Source organism: Tetranychus urticae, unplaced genomic scaffold (assembly GCF_039701765.1).
Source record: "Tetranychus urticae isolate SD_2017Ah unplaced genomic scaffold, NJAU_TeUrti_SD_1.0 Scaffold_7, whole genome shotgun sequence".
Classification (NCBI taxonomy): Eukaryota; Metazoa; Arthropoda; class Arachnida; order Trombidiformes; family Tetranychidae; genus Tetranychus; species Tetranychus urticae.
In genome coordinates this window covers 90001-95000 of record NW_028315839.1, presented here as the reverse complement: position 1 = coordinate 95000, position 5000 = coordinate 90001, and the positions used below count along the sequence as shown (strand labels likewise).

At 41.3% G+C, this 5000-nt stretch overlaps 3 non-coding genes across 3 annotated transcripts in view; all 3 read left to right on the top strand.

Moving 5' to 3' along the window:
- Positions 1-1283: 1283 nt before the first annotated feature.
- On the top strand, positions 1284-3453 carry LOC149092606 (small subunit ribosomal RNA). The gene has a single exon (XR_016200788.1). It is a non-coding gene; the product is annotated as a small subunit ribosomal RNA (ribosomal RNA).
- Positions 3454-3940: 487 nt separating this feature from the next.
- Positions 3941-4095, top strand: LOC149092605 (5.8S ribosomal RNA). The gene has a single exon (XR_016200745.1). It is a non-coding gene; the product is annotated as a 5.8S ribosomal RNA (ribosomal RNA).
- Positions 4096-4571: 476 nt separating this feature from the next.
- LOC149092604 (large subunit ribosomal RNA) overlaps positions 4572-5000 on the top strand; it is a 4168-nt gene continuing 3739 nt past the window's right edge. The window contains exon 1 of the ribosomal RNA XR_016200736.1: positions 4572-5000. This exon is cut by the window's right edge and continues 3739 nt beyond it. This is a non-coding gene — a ribosomal RNA (large subunit ribosomal RNA).

Below are 5000 nucleotides of genomic sequence, written 5' to 3'. Positions count from 1 at the left end.
GCATACCCCTGGAAAAATCCGAACTTTAACTTTTTCCATTGAATTACATGTTAAATGGTGTAAAATGGAAAAAAGAGCTGTTTTGGTGATTTTAGCGAGGTTTTAGCTAGTTAACCTTGTTTTGATTTAAAACTGAAAAATTTTTGCATACCCCTGGAAAAAACCGAACTTTAACTTTTTCCATTGAATTACATGTTAAATTTTTTGCATACCCCTGGATTTTCGATGATGACTCATTATAACGGAAGAACGAGGTCGATTCACGGTACCAAATCTTTTGGACATTATCAGCATTAGGTCAACTAATGATTGCGTAATTTTGATCGAGTTCGTGCTGTTGGTACCAGAGGAAATCGCCTTTAATGGTTGAGCCCATAAAAGCAATGAGAATGTTCGAATTGGCGCGATTTTAGGCCACTTGCGTTTAGTAATTTAGGTCATTAATAAGCGCATGCGATAGTCGGCACTACTGGGATATTACCCCGAAAAACATGATCGCGATTGACCTTATGGTTCAAAAGTTATTGGGTGTCAAAAATAGACACGGACTTAGTCTAATTTTCAGAAAAAGAGGTTTTAGATCACAACCAGATTTATTGTGTTATATGTGGTGAGTGTAGTTGCTGAATTGAGAGAAGCAACCATCAGTAGTTGATGGGGAGGTAAGTGATTGTCTACGGTTATGGATAAGTCAATGCATCAAGCAGTGGTATGGTCCAGACTGTAGCTGTTCACGCATCTATTCCTGTTATTCTGTTGATGTTTGGTGGTTGAAGAGACGGGCCTGAATGGGTTTGGATCGTCAATCATCTTATCACCACACACTATTATACAAAGGTAGAGTACCTGCAAGACCTAAGGTCTTCCTTGGTACGACTGACAATATCTATGAGAGTTGGGCTTTAATGCTATCAGACTTCATATCTTGCATATATGTTCAAACTAGTCACTCAACAGAGTGAGCAGTATTAGTATTGAGCTCTGCTTGTGCAAAGCAGACCGCAGATTGATCCAAGAAATTGGTATCAAGCGGTTATAATACTATGCTGTTTAGTTGACTTGCAAACGTACCCAGCAATGGTTACTCCTGCTAGATGTGCTTGCACATTTTAGTGGAAGAAGATGGATTCTAAAGAGTTTTCTGCAGAATCATCTTAATGCACGACATAAATCTCGATACCTCGTTAAAGTTAACATCCACTTGCTGGTTGTTAGCTGAGGATATCGTATTTATAGCTGCAAAAACAACTTGTTTAGCATTTTACTTTGCTAAAACATCAAGTTACCTGGTTGATCCTGCCAGTAGTCATATGCTTGTCTCAAAGATTAAGCCATGCATGTCTAAGTACATACTGTTTATAAAGTGAAACCGCGAATGGCTCATTAAATCAGTTACGGTTCCTCGGATATTCTTTTTTACATGGATAACTGTGGTAATTCTAGAGCTAATACATGAACAAGTGTTCCAACCTCAGCTTGCTGACGGAAGGATCGCATTTATTAGTACAAGACCAATGATTCTTATTCACCTAGAACCCTGTTCAGTGATTTCGGTCGCTGTCTAAGGACTAGCAGTGGGGATCTTAGCAACTTCGGTTGCATTTCTTGTGATGACTCTGAATAACTGAGCAAATCGTATGGCCTCTGAGCCGACGATGTATCCCTCAAGCAACTGCCTTATCAACTGTCGATGGTAGGTTATGCGCCTACCATGGTTGTAACGGGTAACGGGGAATTAGGGTTCGATTCCGGAGAGGGAGCCTGAGAAACGGCTACCACATCTAAGGAAGGCAGCAGGCGCGCAAATTACACAATCCCAGTACGGGGATGTAGTGACGAAAAATAACAATACGGGACTCTATTGAGGCCCCGTAATTGGAATGAGTACAATTTAAATCCTTTAACGAGGATCTATTGGAGGGCAAGTCTGGTGCCAGCAGCCGCGGTAATTCCAGCTCCAATAGCGTATATTAAAGTTGCTGCGGTTAAAAAGCTCGTAGTTGGATTTCAGTCGAACCTATGGGGTCCACTGATTAAAGGGTTAGATGGTGATGTTAGGTTTCTTGCTTGTGTCTACGGATGCTTGCTTGAACCTTCATTCCTCTTTCCTGGTGGTTACATTCATAGTGTTTAGACAGAAAATTGCTCGATATTTGCTATCAATGCTCTTTACCGAGTGTTGATTCAAGCGATCGAGACTTTTACCTTGAAAAAATCAGAGTGCTCAAAGCAGGCGTCCAAAACCTCGAAAGAGGTGCCTAAAAACGGTATGGTCAACCATCTATATGATGCGTACCACTACCTTAACTTGAATGATCTTGCATGGAATAATGGAATAGGACCTTGGTTCTATTTTGTTGGTCTTAAGAATCCAAGGTAATGATTAAGAGGGACAGACGGGGGCATTTGTATTGCGGCGCTAGAGGTGAAATTCTTGGACCGTCGCAAGACAAACTACAGCGAAAGCATTTGCCAAGAATGTTTTCATTAATCAAGAACGAAAGTTAGAGGTTCGAAGGCGATCAGATACCGCCCTAGTTCTAACCATAAACGATGCCAACCAGCGATCATTCTGAGTAACTAATTTCATGACTCGAATGGAAGCTTCCGGGAAACCAAAGTTTTTGGGTTCCGGGGGAAGTATGGTTGCAAAGCTGAAACTTAAAGGAATTGACGGAAGGGCACCACCAGGAGTGGAGCTTGCGGCTTAATTTGACTCAACACGGGAAAACTCACCCGGCCCGGACACTGAGAGGATTGACAGATTGAGAGCTCTTTCTTGATTCAGTGGGTGGTGGTGCATGGCCGTTCTTAGTTGGTGGAGTGATTTGTCTGGTTAATTCCGATAACGAACGAGACTCTAGCCTACTAAATAGACTTGCAGTTTACACTGCAGTACTCCCCCTTAGTCAACCTGTGGGTGGTAGTATCTCTTGATGGTTTCGGCTGTTGAGGGCTCTGCTGCTATTAGCCTACAGAATTGGCTAGGGTAAGGATGCTGTAGCACTGTAAGGACTTCTTAGAGGGACAAGCGGCGCTCGCAGCCGCACGAAACAGAGCAATAACAGGTCTGTGATGCCCTTAGATGTCCGGGGCCGCACGCGTGCTACACTGAAGTGGTCATCGTGCATACTGTTTCCTGCTCCGAAAGGAGTGGGTAACCGCTTGAACCCATTTCGTGATGGGGATTGGGCATTGTAATTATTGCCCATGAACGAGGAATTCCCAGTAAGCGTGAGTCATTAGCTTGCGTTGATTACGTCCCTGCCCTTTGTACACACCGCCCGTCGCTACTACCGATTGAATGATTTAGTGAGGACTTCGGACTGGTCAATCCAGACCATTGGGAAACTAGTGGTCGGATTGTGCTGGAAAGATGTTCAAACTTGATCATTTAGAGGAAGTAAAAGTCGTAACAAGGTTTCCGTAGGTGAACCTGCGGAAGGATCATTAACGTATTACCCTCTTATTATAAGAGAAATACAACCTTCAAACAATCAAACACTCTGCATAGTGATATTGTAGATGCTAATATGGTGAATGCAATTGAATTGTATTTGCATTAGAGTCGCAATTGTGAATGTTTATTGCAAACATTTAGCCATTGCAACATGATTCTAATTTGCATTACATTCGTTCATTCATACATCCATCTTTCATTATCCAATGCAACAAAGAGTGAGGGTTATCTAACGATAGCCATAATTTCTTTTGCAAAACAATTGTAGTTTATAATGAAAAGCCTGTCTTGCTACATACTTGGTACCTGATCAAGTCTTCAGCTTATGCTGACGGCAAGGTTTAAAGAAGGAAGTTTTACACTTCTTCGCCTAACTAAGTAAAGACAATTATGGTTTTTATAAACTGCATACAATTGTTTTCAAACCCTCTCAATGCAGATTTAGGATACTTATTAAAAGTCCCACGGTGGCAAAGATACATCTTCAAGCGGTGGATCACTCGAATTACCAATCGATGAAGAACGTAGCTAGCTACGATAATCGGTGCGAATTGCAGGACACGCCGAGCACTTGAGCTTCCAACGCACATTGCGGCTTTCGGGTCTTTTCCGAGGTCACATCTGTCTGAGAGTTGAGATGTAAAATAATCAACAAAACACTTGCATACTACCATATATGCATTGTTTTGAGAGGATTGTATATTTATATGCATGAATCTTGATGTTTTATTCCTTTTCTTAATTGCAATTCGTTGCAATTTAGTAAGGAGAATCTCAAATCTACTTGTTTCACATGATAAATTTTGTGTACAATGCATATTTCATCTCTGCAAGCAGTATATATGAATAGATACTAGCATGAGATTCTAAGGTTAGTCGCCTATCTGACGACGCTAAAGTCGTATTGCAGATAACTATGGTGATCAACTAACCTGTTAACTGATGAATCTTCTTGCACTTGTATAAATCGTACAAATAGTAGCTATTTCATTCTGTTAAAGCAGACCTAAGAAGTAATGCAAAGGCAAAATTTGTGCAAACATTAAAGTAGATTTACGTTGCTTGCTTGCAAACAACACAAATAAACATTAATCAACTTAATCAATATTTTTGATCTCAGATCAGGTGAGGTTACCCGCCGAATTTAAGCATATAATTCAGCGGAGGAAAAGAAATCAAATGAGATTCCCTGAGTAACGGCGAGTGAAAAGGGATGAGTCCGGCGCAAAGGTTTTCCATTGAAAGGTGGAAAGCGGTGCTGCGTAATGGCTAGAGTCACGATTATTTCAACTAAATCTGCAAGTCCCTCTGACAAGGGCCCTCTTCCCAGAGACGGTTCTAGGCCGGTGGCAGATCTTGGTTAATGGAATATCGATTACTGGCTTTAGTCGCGGATAGAGTCAGATTGCTTGAGAGTGCAATCCAAATTAGGAGGTAAACTCCTCCTAAGACTAAATACGATGGTAATATCGATAGCAAACAAGTACCGTGAGGGAAAGTTGCAAAGTACTTTGAAGAGAGAGTTCAAAAGGACGTGAAA